The 21,239-nt window shown below is 38.2% G+C and overlaps 1 pseudogene; it reads left to right on the top strand.

Annotated features, from left to right (window-relative positions):
- The first annotated feature begins 409 nt into the window (after positions 1 to 409).
- Positions 410 to 21,239, top strand: part of LOC127485666 (large ribosomal subunit protein eL15 pseudogene) — an 85,850-nt pseudogene continuing 65,020 nt past the window's right edge.

Raw genomic sequence — 21,239 nt, 5'->3', positions numbered from 1 at the left:
GGGGTGCTTGGGGACAGTCACAAATGTGGGGATCCTCACTGATGGCGGATGGGATGACCTCACATGGGTTATTGCCTTGAGGTCATCTAAGTTCATCCCACAGATATTTGGGCGGTGGCTGACTAGGCCCTGCTGCGTTGTCTGCTGTCATGTCATTTTCACTGTCAGAGCTCTCTCTCCCTAAGTCATCAATTGTTGCCTGTGAGGCAGAGGCCTGGAGTGACAGGCTCTTATCACTCACAGATTCATTATGTTTGGTAATCTGTGTGGTTTCTGAGAGGGGGATATCTTTCCCATGTTTGAGTGCTTAAGATCAGCACTGCATGCCAACTCTAGCCAAAGGAAAGACACCCACAGCACTGCTGCCATAACAAAGCAAATTCCCAGCACCCTAGCGGCTGATGGCATTATGCCGGGGGTTCCCTATGTTAGACGAACAGACAGTGGTGTATCAGATCGTACGTATGTCCTATGCTTAGTGGGGGACTTCCTTGATTCGTTAGGTCAAGGCCGTATGCCCACATGGTGTCTCCAGAGCGTCACCTCTCTCAAGTGAGGGAAGATGACTTGGTTCCAAATTCTGGGATGATCAGTCCCTTATGTGAATTCACCGGGCAAACTGAAAGTAAAAGGAGGAGCCGAGAAGTGGCATACGCTTCTGGGCGGTGTGTGCTAACCTGGGATCACTTTGACCAAGGACAAGGACAAGGAAAGGGGCATAGGAGGGGGTTCTGTGCTCACCCTCACAGAACCGAACAGCACACAAAACACCGAGGGGCCTACTTGCCGAAATCCAGGGGGGACCTTGCTGAGTCCAACACACTGTCTCTCTCTCTCACGTTGGACGCCAGATGTTGCTGTGGATTCGTTCTGTGAAGAGGGGTGTGGTGGGGGCAAGAGGCGTGGAGTCACCACACAGACCCTGGGAGTTGGGTGAAAGCAGGCCAGAGGCCAGCAGCCTGCAGACTTGTTTATTTCAGTTGGTACAGCAGCTTAAATAGTCAAGGCAGCCAATCCGGTCAAGGGGCGGTCTATGCCCTAACCAATCACAGCCTGTTGCCAGGCAGTTTCCAAAGCCATCCAATCACAGCCTGTTACCAGGCAGACTCCGTTCCTATGTGGTTTCCAAAGCCATCAGCCATCCAATCACAGCCTGTTGCCAGGCAGTTTCCTTTGCCAGTGGCCATCTTGGCATGGCCTTCTCATTCCACCAACTCTAGTTGGATTAAGATGAATCCAGAAAATTCTTTTTGTTGAAAATATGTCTAGGAGAAAAGACTTAAATGTATTTCTATCTCAAAGAATAATGTTAAACCTGAGATTATCTAAATTAACCATATAGTAACATTAACAGAAAAATATCATAAACACCACATATGGGATCTGAAACACTTGGTAACTAAACTTTTACAAGTAAAAAGAGCTATATAAAATTAGCTTATTAAATTTAACATATATAATATATTTCACCCCAAATACATATAATTTGTGCACTTATTTTATATATTTAAATGTATGTGTTTATGATTGCCTTATATAATCAATAAAAGTATTAGTGAGAAGTTTTGCATTTTTTGTAATTAGTATTTGATATCAGATATGCTTTATACTTAGAATATATCTTGATGCAAGTTAGTTACTCCACACATCCTCAGTAGCTATATGTAACTAGTGGCTTCTGGGTAGGACATCGCAGTTCTAGAGTTGGAAATGCCAGGAAAATAATTGCTGAAGTGGTTCTAGGCAAAAAAAATATAGAATGAAAAAGTCCCCAAAAATACCAAAAAATTTTTGAATTTTTTGGAAATCCAGATACATAAAAGGAAACCATGATTCTTTGAGATATAAATGACCCCTGAGACTTTATACATCCAAGAATGAATCTTAGAACTTAGTAATTGTATTCCTTTAAGGCAATGGCATTGCTTGTTGTCATAGTAAAAGCTAACTTACACAAAGAATATTAAGTATTTTTTAAAACCAGTAGACTTTAATGATAGATTTTTTTTCATTTTCGATTCTCTCTATATACAGAAGATCAGTTTAGCATACATTAAGTAAAGATATCAACAATTTGCTCCCACACAGAAACATAAAGTGAAAAATAATAGATGATTTTTTAAATGATGATGAAATCAGTTCAGACCTATTGTCATGTTTAATCCCAGTGAGAGTCAAGTTGGGAATTGATAATTTCTTTTTTCTTTTACAGAAGATCAGTTTAGTATACATTAAGTAAAGATTTCAACAGTTTGCACCCCCATAGAAACACAAAGTGAAATATATTGTTTGAGTACTCATTATAGCATTAAATCTCAATGCGCAGCACATTAAGGACAGAGATCCTACATGAGGAGTAAGTGCACAGTGACTCCTGTTGTTGACTTTACAAATTGACACTCCTGCTTATGGCATCAGTAATCTCCCTATGCACCAGTCATGAGTTTCCAAGGCTATGGAAGCCTTTTGAGTTCTCCGAATCTTATCTTGTTTAGACAAGGTCATAGTCAAAGTGGAGGTTCTCTCCTCCCTTCAGAAAAAGGTACCTCCTTCTTTGAAGACCTGTTTTTTCCACTGTGATCTCACTCACAGAGATCTTTCATTTAGGTTTTTTGTTTGTTTGTTTGTTTGTTTGTTTGTTTTTTCCCCAGAGTGTCTTGCTTTCCATGCCTGAAATACTCTCATGGGCTTTTCAGCCAGATCCGAATGCCTTTAGGGCTGATTCTGAGGCCAGAGTGCTGTTTAGGACATCCGCCATTCTATGAGTCTGCTGAGTATCTCGCTTCCCATGTTGGATCACTTTCCCCTTTATTTACTCTATCGGTTAGTATTAGCAGGTACTAGATTTGTTTATGTGCTCCCTTTGACTCTTAGTCCTTTCATTATGATCAATTATGAACTGAAATAGATCACTTGGAATAGTGAGATGGCATTGGTACATGCCACCTTGATGGGATTGAATTGGAGTACCCTGGTATGTTTCTAACTCTACCATTTGGGGCAAGTCAGCTTGAGCATGTCCCAAATTGTACATCTCTTCCCTCTCTTATTCCCACTCTTATGTTTAACAGGGATCACATTTCAGTTAAATTTCAACACTTAAGAATAACTGTGTATTAATTACAGAATTAAACCAGTTATATTAAGTAGAACAGACAAAAAAAAAACTACTAAGAGGGATAATGTATTAAGTTGTTCATTAACAGTCAGGGCTATGCTGATCAAGTCACCGTTTCCCATAGTGGCCATTTCACTTCAACAGGTTTCCTTTTTGGTGTTCAGTCAGTTGTCACCGATCAGGGAGAACATATGGTATTTGTCCCTTTGGGACTGGCTTATTTCACTCAGCATGATGTGTTCCAGATTCCTCCATTTTGCTGCAAATGACTGGATTTCGTTGTTTCTTACTGTGGTATAGTATTCTAAAGAGTACATATCCCATAATTTCTTTATCCAGTCTACCGTTGATGGGCATTTAGGTTGGTTCCAGGTCTTGGCTATTGTGAATTGAGCTGCAATAAACATTAGGGTGCAGACCGCTTTTTTGTTTGCCAATTTAAAATCCTTTGGGTAAATTCCAAGGAGTGGGATGGCTGGGTCGAATGGTAGGGTTCTATTCAGGTTTCTGAGGAATCTCCAGACTGACTTCCATAGTGGCTTGACCAGTTTGCATTCCCACCAACAGTGGGTTAGTGTCCCTTTTTCCCCACATCCTTGCCAGCATCTGTTGTTGGTAGATTTCTGTATGTGAGCCATTCTAACCGGGGTGAGGTGAAACCTCACTGTGGTTTTGATTTGCATTTCCCTGATTGCTAGTGATCTTGAACATTTTTTCATGTGTCTGTTGTCCATTTGGATTTCCTCTTTTGAAAAATGTCTATTGAGGTCCTTGGCCCATCTCTTAAGTGGGTTGTTGGTTTTGTTTTTGTGGAGTTTCTTGATCTCTTTGTAGATTCTGGTTATTAACCCTTTATCTGTTGCATAGTTTGCAAATATTTTTTCCCATTCTGACAGTTGTCTCTTCACTCTCCTGACTGTTTCTTTTGCAGTACAGAAACTTCTCAATTTGATGTAATCCCAAATGTTAATTGTGGCTTTGACTGCCTGTGCTTCTGGGGTGTTTTCCAGAAACTCTTTGCCTGTGCCAATATCTTGAAGTGTTGCTCCAGTGTTCTCTAATAACTTGATGGTGTCAGGTCATAGATTTAGGTCTTTAATCCATGTTGAGTGGATTTTTGTGTAAGGTGTAATGTAGGGGTCTTGCTTCATGATTCTGCACGTGGAGATCCAATTTTCCCAGCACCATTTATTGAATAGACTGTCCTTGCTCCAGGAATTGGTTTTGGACCCTTGATCAAATATGAGTTGGCTGTAGATGTTTGGGTTGATTTCTGGTGTTTCAATTCTGTTCCATTGGTCTATCCATCTGTTTCTGTACCAATACCATGCTGTTTTGATTACAACTGCCCTGTAGTATGTCCTGAAATCTGGTATTGTGATGCCTCCGGCTTTGTTTTTGTTGTACAAGATTGCCTTAGCTATTCGAGGTCTCTTTTGCCTCCATATGAATTTCAGCATCATTTTTTCTAGATCTGAGAAGAATGTCTTTGGTATCCTGATTGGAATTGCATTGAATCTACAAATTGCTTTTGGGAGAATGGACATTTTGATGATGTTGATTCTTCCATGATAGATTTTTATTACTGTCAAACCATGTAAAGCTATGATTTGACATTGGTCTTTACAATATTTATTGAAGAATAGGAAGTTTATCTTATGACACAATAGCCAAGCAGATAGCACTATATATTGTGAAGAAAAAAAAAAGGATTATCAAAGACTATGAATTGGAATCTTTCCACACTTTCAGTATGCCATATTTCAGGACATACTGTTGCACTAAAGGTCTCTGTACCTGTGTGATCTCCTGTCATTTCCCTATTCTTAGTTCTGTGACTTTTTTTGGCCATGGAATAACAGGACATGTAACTCAACTAGTCTTGAAAAGCACTTGTGTGAAGATCTTCAAAAGTTCATGGAAACTGCTTAGTAAAAAAACTGCATAGATTTCAAAAATACTTTGTATCAAAACAAATATTTATTTCCCAACTCCATTTTCAGTGAACCTCTTGAAGCACCTTCATATGTAAGAACTTGCTCTGTTAGAATGTGTTCATTACACAAAAATGTTTAAAGCACCTCCGAAAGACATATAACCTGATAAAGAGCCATGCCCAGTGATCAAATATAGAAGTGAGGTTATTTTAGACTACTCAGTCTAGGCAAGCCACCTTACAGTTACAACCACATGAATTATTCCACTCAGGATCAACAGAAGATCTGCATAGCTGAACCCATTCCAAACTGCCAACAATTGAACTGTGGGGGAAAAAGTGGTGGTTTTTATTAACCACTGGGTTTGGTGTTATGTATTACACAGTGACTAGATAACAAATATGTAAGACCATAAGCAAATTATTTAACTCTTTTGATCAATTTCTTCTTCTACATAGTAAGACTAAGAATGTAAACTTCAATGTTATTATACCAGGTAACAACTGGCATGAAGTGGCCTAATCTTAAAAGTTATCAATTCTTTCCCTCTTTCTCTTCACTCAACTTCCCTCCTTTTCCCTTTCTCTGTTGGTTTTTCCGCACTTTCCTCCTGCTAGTGGCATACTAAAAACAACTGTTCTGGAATTCATATATTGCCTACTATGAAAGGGCCTACTTTATTGGTTAAACAAATCCTAACAATTTGGTATCATATGGGCTGTATTACGTAATGGACACACTTGATGAAAATCTCATTAACTGTGTTGGGGGGAAGTATGGATAGCTCTGGAAGTACAAAATTTCCTACAGATATTGCACCACAATCTTCTCCAAAGTGATGCATTTCTCTGCTAGTCATATCGTTTCTCAGCAGTAGACTGGAATCTGTATGCTGCTGTGTCCACTCCTGTTTCTATGCCAGAAAAAAAAAGCTTTGGCAAAGCCAATAGACTAACAAAACATTCTTTATTCATCCAAATTAATCAGAACTTGTAATCAGTGAATAAGAATCATTTACCTCAAAAAAAAAAAAAAAAGATGCTATGTCGGATTCAATGACTCATATGGGAACGCTATGATTTTGCCCTGTACTTTATGAAGTAATTTCATAATCATATGTAATTATTTTAAATATTTTATAAACTACAGTGACTTTTTAATAAGGGTTTCTAATTACCCAATACAGTTTCTAGAAAGATTTGCCGAATACGTAGTATACGTGTGATGAGTCATTTGTCATCCAAAAGCTTGTGAAGAAAGCCTTATTCCTAAAAATAGGGCCTCTGTAGATTTGATACCAGCTGTAATTTCTCACTTGAGACATTTTCTTTTTATATTTCTGACTCTGCTTTTGGTAAATCATGATACATAACTATATAAAACATCACAGAATCTTAAAAAAGAGAATAAACATGCCAACTGTACCACGTCACACACAGTACATTATGCACCAGAAACTTAAACTAAAAAGTGAATATCGGAATGGGGAAGATTAAATTTTTAATTTCCTTACTCTGATCTTTATGTTCGACTGTCTCCTACCCAACCCTTGCACCCTCACTTTCTGAAAGTTTGTGAAATCTGGTGTTCTTTGACAATAGGGGAAAGATAAATTATTACCATAATGAGAATAGTATTTTCTCTTATTTCTAACAATAAACTTTCTTATCAGACAAGAACTCTTTCATACTACTGTGTCCCAAGGATAGGCCCCTGATGATATCTTAACTTTAACTTTTCAGGAGACAAAATTAGATTAGGAGAAACAGAACAATGTCTTGGATTGGCTGACTTCAGAATCCTCAGCTATCTGACTACAAGGCAAAATATGGAAACATGAATTGATTTAAAGCTATAACATAAAATCCATGTAAACCCCTTTATGAGTTATCAACTGTTATGCTGTTTCATACAACGCTAAAGAATAACATTCAAAGATGACACTAAGTTTTATTTTTGGCTCAATGTTGCAAGCATCTGGAAAAATCCATAGACTGTGTTTATCTGGGCTTTGATAAGTTTCTCTGTTTTCAACAAAAATATTGTATAATCTCATCAAGTCAATATTTATAAATAAATGTTTGTAAAGAACTTTGGTTCTTGTCCTCATTGGCATAACTCTTACTGTGTGTGGGAGGGCAGGGCAGTGGAGTAAAGGAAGTGCTGTGTCTTCTTGGAACTGTACCTAGGGAAGGCATGAAATCTATTCTCTTTATACTAATAATTTAAAAAATTAAAGATTTATTTATTTGAAAGGCAGAATTACAGAGAAGCAGAGGGGGAGAGAGAGAGAGAGAGGTCTTCCATCCACTGATTCACTCCCCAAATGACCACAATGGTTAGAGTTGGGCCAATCTGAAGCCAGGAGCCTGGAGCTTCTGGGTGTCCCACATGGATGCAGGGGCCCAACGACTTGGGCCATCCTCTACTACTTTTCCAGGCACGTTAGCAGGGAGACAGATCAGAGGTGGAACATCCAGGACTTGAACTGGCACCCATATGGGATGCCAGCACTGCAGGCAGCCACTTTACCCACTATACCACAGAGCTGCCCCCCCATAAGAAATTTCTAAGCATGCTTTGCTTTAAAAGATATGCTAGTTAACAGATCACACGTTCCAGGTTTATATCCTCAAATGCTGGCTCCTACCAAAGAAATATTTTTATTACAATTGACCCCTCAGTCAACACTATAGTATCATAAATACTTACGGATAAAATGCCTTCTAAAATGATCTAGTCCATATCTCCTTTTAATAGATGGAAAAGAAGTTTGTAAGATGTCAATATGGCTTCCCAAAGTTGTAGAGCTTCAGAAGGAAAAATTAATGTATAGAGTTCCTCATTTTCGAAGGAAAAATGAAAGCATGGACTCCTTCACTAGTGTTCCTGAAGAATTTCATGGAAAACAGGATTAAAAGATACATTTATTTTGGTGCAAGAATTTTTGAGATCCATGCAAATGAGGATCATCAAAAAATTCATGAAAATAGGTATTATGTAAAAAAACCATACATGAATTTCAAAAGGTTTGCACCAAAATCAATTTATTTTTAATTCCATTTTGTCATGAATCTTTAGAATCACTCTGTGGTCTGTTCAAGGGTAGGCATTTGACTAGAATTTTGACAGGATAATTTTATATCATTAGTCCACAATGATAGCATTATGAATCTTCACTGAAATCAAGTATAATCACAGTAAGTGCTAGAACCCAAACAGAAGCTGCAGTAGATCCTTTGTGTTCTAATGCTGGACTTCAGTGGTACTTCTAGTGGCATTGGTAACTGTTTTCACACTTCCAGGGGTCAGGCAAGTTGAAGGAAGCTGACCTGATGGTGCTCCCATACTCCCCATACTGTATTCTTGATATAACCCTAATGATTTTACCAGTTTAAACCAATATTTTTCCATTTTTACTGAATTTTTTATTCATTTAAATAAGTTTGAATTGGGTTTTTCTATCACATGGAAAATATCCTGATACATAGATCCCAAATAATTTATTAATTGTTAAAATAGTATAGACTTATAGGACTTTTTAATATATTGATAATGTTAAAAGACATGTCATTGTGCAAGAAGTCCTTTGTATTTCAGGATTATTGCCCCCTATGTGAAATGTGAAAAACTCTTAATCAGAAAATTATCAAATATGAGAGTTTCTTAAACATGGGATTAGTGAACCAAGAAAATTAGTATTTTATACATTTGTGATACCATTTGCCAATTACTTTCTAGAACTGAGCAAGCTTTATTGCTACTGGGACTCTATTAGGTAGTCTTACTTGAGCAAAGTATACTAGACTTGAATGCTATCATTTTTTGAAAAAGTTTCAATGCTGAGGCAAAATTGTTAACTCATTTTCAAAAAGGAATGTTAATTTTTAGCCAGTGCTTTAGTTTTCTTTAAGATGAGTGATATGGATATCATAGTAAAATCACTCAATTCTGAGGAGTTCCAAGTGGAACACATTCTCTTTGCCACTGAAGTATCCCAAACTGTAGGGATAGGAGGGAAGAGCCCATTTGGGATGATGCAGAGAGGAGCACAGAACCCTGAAACCCATAAAAAATTGAACGTTATCTTGGAAATCACATTTATGTGAAAGTTATCTGACATTTGAATTGTACTTCACATCAGACCAACAGATATTTACAATCAGAAATTAATTCTTTTTTTTTTTTTTTTTTTTTTGACAGGCAGAGTGGATAGTGAGAGAGAGAGACGGAGAGAAAGGTCTTCTTTTTGCCATTGGTTCACCCTCCAGTGGCTGCCACGGCTGGCACGCTGCGGCCGGCGCACCACGCTGATCCGATGGCAGGAGCCAGGTGCTTCTCCTGGTCTCCCATGGGGTGCAGGGCCCAAGCACTTGGGCCATCCTCCACTGCACTCCCTGGCCACCGCAGAGAGCTGGCCTGGAAGAGGGGCAACCGGGACAGAATCCGGTGCCCCAACCAGGACTAGAACCCAGTGTGCCAGCACCGCTAGGTGGAGGATTAGCCTATTGAGCCGTGGCGCAAGCCCAGAAACTAATTCTTTAAATTCTTCTTACACTTTTGCTTTCAATTATATTCAAAATTATAATTCAGTTTGAGAACCTCCAAGGACGTTAAATAACTAGATAACTATTTTGAAATACAAAAATGATGCAAACCATTCAAGAAACAACAGAAAGAGATCACTTGAAAAGTTTATTTCAAATGCACATGAGCTAGAATTCAACTGTATTTTTTATTTAGACAGTTTTATATTCTGATGAATGGCAATCTATAACATAATTGATAACAATCTCCAATGGGACAAAGGTTGCCAAATTGTAGGAACATCACAATTGTTTTCTCCATGTACTTTGCTGTCTGTTATTCTAAGTCTCCTGTGAAACCCATTGATAAGAGAAGATAAAACTAATGGTGCTGATATGAGAAAAGTTGTGATCATATAGAACTTTATATTTTAGGTATAGCACAATTGTCTGTGGAATTGTTGAAGAATTATTTTCCTGAAGTTACAGAAAACAATCTCAACATGAGCCTAAATATATAATATACTCAAAATTACAGATCAATACTCAAAATGCTCAACTTCTTTTTTTTTTTTTTTTTTTTTGACAGGCAGAATTAGACAGTGAGAGAGAGAGAGAGAGAGAAAGGTCTTCCTTCCATTGGTTCATCCCCCAAATAGCCGCTACAGCTGGCGCGCTGCACTGATCCGAAGTCAGGAGCCAGGTGCTTCCCTCCTGGTCTCCCGTGCGGGTGCAGGGCCCAAGCACTTGGGCCATCCTCCACTGCCTTCCCGGGCCACAGCAGAGAGCTGGCTTGGAAGAAGAACAACTGGGACAGAATCCTGCACCTCAACCGGGACTAGAACCTGGGGTGCTGGCACTGCAGGTGGAAGATTAGCCAAGTGAGCTGAGGTGCCGGCCTCAGCTTCTTTTTAAATTCTGTTCCCTGCTTCAGTTCATAAGCTTCAATATATAGATTTGAGTTATTAATTATTACTAATGATTGAAAATGAAGCACATTCCTAATCCTGTAATCACTATCTTCTGGTAGTGAATTTCTCTTGGTGATAGAGTTTCTGTTGAGGTGTTCCTTTAGCAACATTTCACGGCAGGTGATTATGAGCAGAAGACAATGTCCTTCTATAGGGAACAGAGACTGTGCATCCCCTGATCTAAGCTTGTGTTTTGTGACATTTGAATAAATTAGTAATACTGTGCTTTTGGAAAAAAAAAAAGTCATCTCTCTTAAAATGTAATTTTAAAAATTTCATTTAGGAAAAGCTCAGAATAATTATATTCTCTTTTTTTAGTTACAGTGACTTATTGAGTAGGATCATTCTCTGATAATTCTGCACTGAATAATACTCATAGTAATATCCTGATCCTCTTCAAACAATACCATTGTCATGGTAACTGCTTACCATGGGAAAACAAATTGTGCAAATGAACTCCTTACATAGCTTTAATTATGCAAATAGAAAATTGAAGGAATGCATTTTAAGGAACTGAGTTTGAGTATTGACTAAAATAAATGATTCAAGCAGTTTTTTCATGTTTGTTGATATGTTGAACATGATAACATGATTATCTCTATATGAATTAGTGTTGATGTTCAATATAGGAAGCCACTGAGACTTCTGTTTAGTATTTTATTTCAAAGCCCAGAATTGGAGTCTAAATTAGTTTTTGAAGCTAGTTTTGATTGCTATTTTCTACATGTATGTGAAAAGAGAATGACCATCCTGAAGGTTGTTAGCACTGTTTTGAACCCCAGGAACTCTTTCTATGGACAACGAAGTATGAGGTTGATGAACAAATGAGAAGGTGATTAGCAAAGAATTTTATCCAAAAAAGTGAAGAGACAGAAATTCCTACACCTGATAGACCAGGTGGGCGTCTCAGCAATGGACTGAGAGTCCAGCTGGCATTCAGACTGGGGTTTTTATGGACATGAGTATAGGTTCCCCCAATTCTTCTTCCCTCCTCCCTCTTCTGAGAATGTATGGATGGGGGATTTTTGGATGTGGAATGCCCTTTAACAAACCCCTCTGGACAATACTGGCCATCAAGTGTCTTATCCCCCTTTTCGTGGAGGAACGACACTAAGCCCTGCCTAGGCTTCATATCCGAGTCACGGCACCATTATGTCGCTCCCCCTCTTCGTGGAGGAACGACACAGGACCCTGCGCTGTTCTTTCGTCTGCTCGGCCCTCCCCGGGTTTGCTGCTGGTTCTTCCCGGGTTGGCTACTATCCCTTCCACCTCCGTGGAAGGGCGGTTCCCCCTGCCACATTCCCCACTTCCGCAGGGGAGCGGCACACCACCGGCCGGCTCTTCTCGGGGGCTGCACAGGTGTTCCTTCAGATAGATGTTCCCCTTAGATGTTCCCCGTGCATGCCGTCTCTCTCCTCCTTTATAGTCCTCCTCCGCCAATCCCAACTCGGCTGCCCACACGCCGAGTACGCTGCTCTCCTCCAATCAGTAGCAAGTCCTACAGTTTATTGGTTGAACTGGAGGCAGCTGTGCGGAAGCTGTTTACTTCTCTCCCAGCGCCATATTGTGGGAGAGCAGATGCATAGAATAAGTCTTAATTCCAGTAACTCAGTCCAGTCCGGGCTGCTCCCCACACTGATCCCTTTTCTTTCTCTTCCTGTTCTTCTAGTGACTGGCCCCAGTACATAAAACATCAGACTATATATAAGTACAACATAAATTTGGTATCATTTTATAATCTGACAATATATTTTACACAATCTAAATTAACACAAAAAGCTATCAAAATAAGATCTTACCCCTCACAAGAGTAATCCATTTAACCTGAGTATTTTAATCAAATCTATAGAGTAGATCTAATCAAAATTATGGTACTCACACACTTTTTTAAACAGGCAGATAATAGTAATTCATTTAAGACTCAGTTTTCCCAAACAATCAAAACCCAGTAGCAATAAAAGGAAAACATGTGAAACTCCCCTGAAATGCATAAAATTCTCGTTATTTACATTGGTTGTAAAAAAAACTGAAAAGCCTTGATCAAAACGATTGGCACGTGGCATCAGAATACGAACCTATTACTTATAAACTTAAATAATCACCGAGTAAAGAAGCAGAGATTCATAATCCTACTGTATGGACTTTATTAGACTTTTTTTAAAATAATTGTTTTATTTATTTGAAAGAGTTCCAGAGAGAGGTAGAGCCATAGAGAAGTCTTCCGTTCCACTGGGTCACTCCCCAAATGATTGCAATGGCCAACGCTGAGCTGATCCAATGCCAGGAGCCAGGACCTTCTCCCAGGTCTCCCATGTGGGTAAAAGGGCCAAAGCACTTAGGCCATCTTCTACTGCTTTCCCAAACCATAGCAAAGAGCTGGATCAGAAGAGGAGCAGCAGGAACTTGAACCGGCGCCCATATGGGATGCTGGCGCTGCAGGCTGGGGCTTTAACCCACTGTGCCACAGTGCTGGACTCTTTACCAGACTTTTATAAATGTTATATATGTTTTAGGACATTTACATCAATAACATTTTTATATTAGCATACCTTAAAGTTTAGGGTCATTTTACATCTTGACAGTAGCTTTAATATAATGCAAATAGTCTAATTAGTTATTAGCTCTACAAGATACATCCTTTAACATTTCCAGGGTTCCAACAGGAAATATCAAAGTCTAAAGAATTTAGAATTTTGATTTTTAGGAAACCTGCTAAAGATGCCAAGTAGGCTTATAATATGTGGTAAAGTTCCTCAACATTGCGAAATAATAACCATTCATTTAGTCAGGGTGCTTCAACCAGTTATAGACCAAAGTTATTCACATTATAAAGTTATCAGAAAAATATTTCAAAATACATACAGATCCCAAAACAACTTTAAATCTTTTAAAACTCAGCTCTTTCCAAACAATCAGAACTCAAGAAAAACATTAGAGAACACAAGACAGATCACCTTGATAGAATACAAAATATTGTCTATTTGGTCACTTACCAAAATGGTAAATAAAATTCTTGAATATAAGCATTAGCACATAAAATCACCCCATAATTTGGAGCAACTTAACAGAGTAAGTAATTTTTCCTTATACATTTGTTCTCCCTTTTAAGTGGCAATAAAGCTGTGCTTACTCATATACTTAGCCTTATCCCAGGGTTCCTTAGCTAGAACTAAAGTTACAGAGGATATTTCTAAAAGAATAAATGAATGAATGAACGAACATTGGAAATGCTCTCTTGTGGAACAGAAAGTAGATTTGTGTTCTGTTCCACCAGATTATATGATTGGAACAGTAACGAAACAATTCCAATTTTTAAGGAGCAGTTACTATGTACAAAGAGCTGTGAGGGAGATATCATCATACTTCTATAAATCAGAAAACTCAAGTTTATGAAAGGCTAAGCTAAGTCATTCACAGTTTTGTGGGTAAAAATGAGAAAGTTTGTGATTTGGAAGCAGAAATGTAATGCCTGTACTCAGATTTTCAGTGCCTATGAATGGATCTTTCTGTGCTACTATAGCTCTAGTATGCAAGTACAAATTCTTAGTAATAAGATTTCTAGCAAATGGTGAGCCTCCTTAGACTTCAAGAAAATGTTGAGTAGAAATCTAGTGACTATATTCTAATAACCTCTCAAAAAGAAAATAGATAGCTGTTAATTTAAATGTAGCAAATTAATTACCCTGAACTTAGCAGAGGTTAGTTAAATAGAAAAAACATATTGTTAGTTTTAAACTGACACATCTTTGGCATTAGGTGCTAGCAGAGGGAGTAGACTTGCAGTAAACGTCACATTCAAGCACTCTAAATATTTTCTATCTTGAAATATGAACCATCATCTGGTAGGAGTCAGTAATAATATTCCTTTGATAAAACAAATATCAATGTAAAATGTGAAAAATAATTACAAAAAATACAAATAGCAAGATTTAGCATTTTCCTGCTTCTAGCTCAACCTCTGATATCACTGTTACACAAGTATCATTTTTCCTCTAGAAACTTTAAAAAAAAATTTTTTTTAAAGATTTTATTTATTTATTTGAAAGGCAGAGTTACAGAGAGGCAGAGGCAGATGGAGAGAGAGGTGGGGGGAGGGCGGGTATCTTCCATCCACTGGTTCACTCCCTAGATGGCTGCAATGGCCGGAGCTATGCTGATCTGAAACCAGGAGCCAGGAGCTTCTTCCAGGTCTCCTATGTGGGTGCAGGGGCCCAAGGACTTGGGCAATCTTCTACTGCTTTCCCAGGGCATACCAGAGAGCTGGATCAGAAGTGGAGCAGCCGGAATTCAAACCAGTACCCATATGGGATTCCAGAACTGCAGGCGGTAGCCTAACCCACTACATCACAGTGCCAGCTCCCTCCCTCAAGAAACCTTTTATTTAAGGTATACAAACTTCATGCATTTCATAAATACAACTTTAGGGACATAATAATTCTTCCCACTGTACCAAACCCTCCTATGCACACTCTCACCCTTCTTCACCATTTCCAGAGAGACATCATAGAAAGTTAGTTTTTGATAGATAAAAGCCCTGGGATAGGAAAATGCTCATTTTGAAGCCATTTGTGGGACAATGATATGGGGAGATTTCATTGAGTGTATGTTTGAAATGTGCTGAATTTCAATATATTTAAAAAAATAATATCGATCTCCAATAATGAATGGCTTGGTATTACATTATAAATCTTTTCAGAGATGTATATGTTGTCCAAAGACCAGGAAAATCCTACTGCCTTACTGCTCAGCGTGTGATCAGTACAGTATGAGCAATGATGTGACTTGGGAACTTGTTAGAAACAAAAACTCTCAATAGTCTCCAACATGTGTATTTTGGTATCATCAGGTAATTTGTGAACATTTGGAGATTGAATGACACTGATATACAGCTCTTTTTTTTTCAAGATTTATTTATTTATTTGAAAGAGTTATACAGAGAGAAGGAGAGGCAGAGAGAGAGGGAGAGAGGGAGAGAAGGAGGGAGAGAGAAAGGTCTTCCATCCGCTGCTTTACTCCCCAACTGGCCACAACGGCCAGAGCCGCGCCCGTCTGAAACCAGGAGCCAGGAGCTTCTTTGGGGTCTCCCATAGCAGAGAGCTGGATCAGAAGTGGAGCAGCCGGGACTTGAACTGGAGCCCATATGGGATGCCAGCACTGCAGGCAGTAACTTTACCTGCTGTGCCACACAGCACCAGCCTCAATCTACAGCTCTTGACTAGGTTATGACCTCCGCTTTTCTTGTTCTCTGGCTAGTTTCTATTTTATACAGGTTTTCTCCATCATTGGTAGACTTATTTTCATGGCTTTAAATAAGCTCTTTGGAAAGAATACAATATTTTTAAAGATGTATTCTATTTTTTTGAAAGGCAGTTTTACAGAGAGAAGTAGAGGCAGAGAGAGAGGTCTTCCATCTGCTGGTTCACTCGCCAGATGGCCACAACGGCTGGAGCGGGGCCGATCCAAAGCCAGGAGCCAGGAGCTTCTTCCAGGTCTTCCATGTGGGTGCAAGGGCACAAGGACTTAGGCCATCTTCTACTACTATTCCAGGCCATAGCAGAGAGGTGGATTGGAAGAGGAGCTGCCAAGACTAGAACTGGCGCCTATATGGGATGCCCGTGCTTCAGGCCAGGGCTTTAACCCACTGTGCCACAGCACTGGTGCCCAAAATTGTTTTGTTATACTTACATATACAGTGGGTTCTAGGGATGCTGCATACTGATTCTGCACTTCATAAATTTAAAAGCTAATTTTGAGATCAGATCTGGGGCTATATGTACTTGGTGCCAACAGGAATTGAAAAGTGAAATAAATAAATGCCACATAAATTTTCTTTGGTGTAGTAGAGGATTACAGGCAGATTCCTTTTTGTCTTGACCTATAGGAGTTTCAGAGTAGAACTCAATGCCATAAGTATAAGGTCGTGTCTCTGAGAAGATATGATTGCCATGTCACTCAGAATTCAGCATAAAATGGCCAGTTTACTTTAATCCCTTTGGCAACCTTGAGCTGACTATGCCATCTGTATTAGTCAAACATTGCTGTGAAACAAACATAACAAATGTAATTTATTAAGTCCTATCTGAGTGAATAAGCAAGTAACCTGGACTGGGCTCAGCTGAGTAGTTTTATTTGTTTTTCCTGGGCTTACTTATGTGACTACAGTTGGCATCTGAATCATATAAGATTTGGGTGATCCTGGATGGCTTTATCCATGCCTGGTTTTTGCCAAAGGGTGAATAAGCCTCATATCTCCAGCAGACTAACTCTGGTTTTTTCGCACAACAACAGTGAGTTCCAATGTACAAGTGCTTTTCAAGCTACTACTGGCATCATGCTTGCTAAAATATTCCATTAACTAAAGGAAGTCCTAAGACCATGTCTATATTCAAGGGGTAAGAATAAAGACTCCATTGCTTGATAAAATAGGCTGTAAAATGCCGTAACCATTTTTTTTTTCCAATTATCACATTCTCTATCCCAAAATAGTAAATACTTTTTGGCAAAATTGCATCCATTTCTATGAAAGCACCTTTCTGTTCTCAGTGAGAATCACATGTCAATGCAACTATTGTGAGACATACACCATAATAACTCAGAAGATGGAAATTTGTGGGGGCACGGGCCATGATTTTGATCTGGATAAGGAAAGGGCTTTTTGTTATTTACTCTGAAACTCCTATTACCCTGTTTTTACTTTGGAAAATCTGTATTTGTGAGCAGAACTCCATTTTGTTTTATTTATTTCACTTATGTTGCATCGATAAAATCCACTCCTGTTTGTTCAGGAACTGAGAGCAGCTGGCCAGTCTATAACAGTGTTTCCCACCTGGTTGGCTGAGCTGTCTCTCAGTGGCAGAAGCCTTTGTCAGTGGTCAAAGGAAATGAATTGCTTGGCTAATTTGGGTGGTTCCGAATGAGCTTAGTGAAACAGGACAGAAAAATATTGGGTTAGTTTGGAGAGACAGATCATTTCTTAATGAATGGGGGAAATATTGGAACTTTTGGAGTAAAACACTGTTTAAGATAGAAGTTTCTGCTGTTGAATGGATAATTTCAAAAGGGAAGTGAAAATAAAATAGTGATAAATACATTATAGAATGGGAGAGGGGACCGGCTCTGTGGCACAATGGGTAAAGTCACCACTTGCGATGCCAGCATCCCTTATAGGTGCTATTCGAGTCCTGGCTGCTCCACTTCCTATCCAGCTCCCTGCTTATGTGCCTGAGAAAACAGCAAAGCATGGCCCAAGTACTTGGGTCCCTTTACCCACATGGTGGGTGGACTTCTGGACTTTGGATCTGTCCATGTCCTGACATTTGGAGAGTGAATCAGTGGATAGAGAATCTCTCTCAGTGCCTCTCTCTTTCCCTCTGTAGTTCTGCCTATTCAAATAAATCTTTCTAAAAAAAAATGGGAATAAAATAGGACCCTGAGATCTGAAGAGAGCTAAACTTTACATATAGCCTTGGCCATTTCATAACTTACTTGGAGCTGTCTTGAAATTTTCCATTCAGTTACTCATTTAGCTAGCCAGTGATAGTTGAGATCCACAGTTTTACTTCATACACATATTCTTAAATATGTTGATAAATATTTGCAGTTAACTTCTTCTATTTAACAAATGACGTTGTTAAAATGATTTGGTGAATTTTAAACTATTCTGAGAAATGTGAGGTACTCAGTTTTTCTAAAGTGCTATGCTAACATGTAACCATTTAATATTTTTGGCAAAACCCTATTTTGAATAATAAACAAAGTTGAAAGGAATTTTGTTAGGAACACTTAGCTCTCTACACTCAAAGTAACAATTTAAAAAATAAATGTTGGAGTGGGAATTGTGGCCTAGAGTGTTAAACTCAGCCTATGATGCCAGCATCCCATCTGAGCACTGGTTTGTGTCCTGGCTGTTTCGCTTCCAATCCAGAATTCTCATGACAAAATATAGTAGTTGTAGTTTTTTCTTTAAGTTCTGTTTATCAACTTGAAGTTTTGTTTTTTTTTTCCAACTAGTTTGCGTGGAATTTGTATCATGAATAGGTATTAAATTTGATATGATCGCTTGAATATTCTCTTTCACTCTATTATGGGAGTGAATTGTGTTGACTGATTTTTAGGATGTTGAACCAACCTACCATTACTGAGATCAGTTGCACTAAATCATGATTTATAATCCTCTAATATTTAGACCTATGTTGTGACTGGAATGTAGTTTATCACGATGGACACGTTGAAATGAGTATTCTCCACTTTTTGTGCTTAGTATTTTCTAACTATATAATAGGTCAGATTGGTTGAGAATGTTGTTGAAATATTTTACATCTTTACTTAACTTTTGAAGTATTTCCCCCCTTAAATACTAAGAGAACCTTGTTAAAATCGCCATCTGTGATGGTAGTATATCTATGAAACTAATCTTGTAAAATTTACTTCATATTTGTGAATGCATTTATACTTCTGAATTATTTTAAAGCCTTCTTGTTATTTCTTTTAGCTTTTTTATATATTTTTTCATCACTTGTACTACTCTTTACCTTATAGACTATTTCTAATATTAATAGAAATACAGTGACTTTTTATACAAAGATTATATATATATTTATTTATTTGAAAGGCAGATTTACAAAGCGTGGGAGAGAGAGACAGAGAGAGAAAGGGAGCTCTTCCATCTGCTGGTACACTTCCCAAATGACCAAAATAGCCAAAGCTGTGCCAGGCTGATGCCAGGAGTCTGTAACTACATCTGGGTCTCCCATGTGCATATAGGGGCCTATGGATGTGGTCCATCTTCATTGCTTTCCCAGGTGCACTAACAGGAAGCTGGACTGGAAGTGGAGCAGTCAGGACTTGAACTGGCATTCATATGAGATACTGGTGCCACAGGAAGTGACTTAACCCACTGTGCCACAATGCTAGCCCTCATTACATTTTAAGTGTATCTGTCATAGATAGCATATAGTTGAATCTTACTCATTTATTCAGTCATTTCCTTCATTTTAATAGGCCATTAGTACATTTACATTTAATGTGATTATTGGTGGGATTGGTTTAAGTCTACCATGTTTCTATTTTGTTTTACTTGTCCCTCCTGTTTTTTGTTTGTTTTTGCTCTTTTGTTGCTCTTTCTTGGCTTCTTTTGCATTAATCTGTTTTTCTGCCTTTCACTTATTCTATTTGTGTGTTAGATTTTTGCTCATTTTGTTATTTCCTCTATCTCTCAGAATTTTCATTCTTAATTTATCAAAAACCATTCGAGGCAATATTGTTTACCATTTGAGACTTTGCAGTTTACACTGGACAGTGTATGGTTCCCACTTCCCTCTACAAAATTGCCTCTCAAATAGTATGTTTCCATCTACCCAAACACTTCATGTTTATAATGTAATTTTGTTTTTTTTATTTTCTATGTTTTAAAGCCTATCTTGCTAATGCTATTTTTTTTTAATTTAAAGCATCTCTTATAAATTTAAGAACAAAAATCTCTGTCATTTACATTTATGTGATTTTCATGTTCTGTGCTCTTCATTCCTTCTTATATCTCTGATTATTTTTCTGGTATTTTTTCCACTGCTACTTAAGAGAACACAATGATCACTTGGTCTATTTGTTTCAATTTCATAATGTTTTTGTAGTTTTTGTTAATAAGGTAATAGCCTCATATAATGAGTTAGGAAATATTCACTGTGCTTCTATTGGTATGGTTCCTTGCACCAGTAAACTCATCTAGGTCTGATGCTTTATGTGTTTGGAAAGTTTTGAATTGTTAACTCAAATTCTTTAATTGATAGATGCCTGTTAGATTTCCTATGAGTTTTGGCAGATTGTGTCTTTCTAGGGATTGTTCCTTTTCATCTCTGTTACTGAATTTATGGACATTGAGTTTTTCACAGAATATCTTATCCTGCTTATATCACAAAATCTATCGGGATAGTTCTTGTTTCATTTTTTATGTTAGTAACTTGTGTCCTCTCTTGTTTTCCTTAGCTTAGCTAGAGGTTTATTAATTTTATTTTCCTTTTTCAAAAAGCCAGCTTTTGATTTTGTTGACTTTACTGTTGATTTAATATTTTCAGTTTAATGGATTCCTGCTCTAATTTTTATTATTTTTTGTCTGTTTACTATAGGTTTCAATTTCTTTTTATTTTTTAGTTTCCCAAGGTGGAAACTTAGATTATAAATTTTAAATTAATTAAATTAAATTAAATTCTTATTTTTATCCAATGCTGTAAGTTTCTAAGAAATGCCTTTCCTTCATCCCACAAATTTTGATAAGCTGATTGATATTATCAGAAATATATATTTGATCTCTGCCTATAATTTCTGACCCCGAGCTCATAAAGCTCTCATAATTTCTTAAGAAGTATATGTGCTGGGAGAATATTTTGTTCTTTTTTTTTTTTTTTGACAGGCAGAGTGGACAGTGAAAGAGAGAGACAGAGAGAAAGGTCTTCCTTTTCCATGGGTTCACCCCACAATGGCCGCTGCAGCCAGCGCACCACACTGATCCAAAGCCAGGAGCCAGGTGCTTCTCCTGGTCTCCCATGCAGATGCAGGGCCCAAGGACTTGGGCCATCCTCCACTGCACTCCCGGGCCACAGCAGAGCTGGACAGGAAGAGGAACGACTGGGATAGAATCTGGGATCCCGACCGGGACTAGAACCTGGTGTGCTGGTGCCACAGGCGGAGGATT

The sequence above is a fragment of the Oryctolagus cuniculus genome, chromosome 1 (genome assembly GCF_051225735.1).
Source record: "Oryctolagus cuniculus isolate XC-2025 breed Fujian yellow rabbit chromosome 1, ASM5122573v1, whole genome shotgun sequence".
NCBI classification, from domain to species: Eukaryota; Metazoa; Chordata; class Mammalia; order Lagomorpha; family Leporidae; genus Oryctolagus; species Oryctolagus cuniculus.
This window is presented reverse-complemented; position numbering and strand designations above follow the sequence as displayed.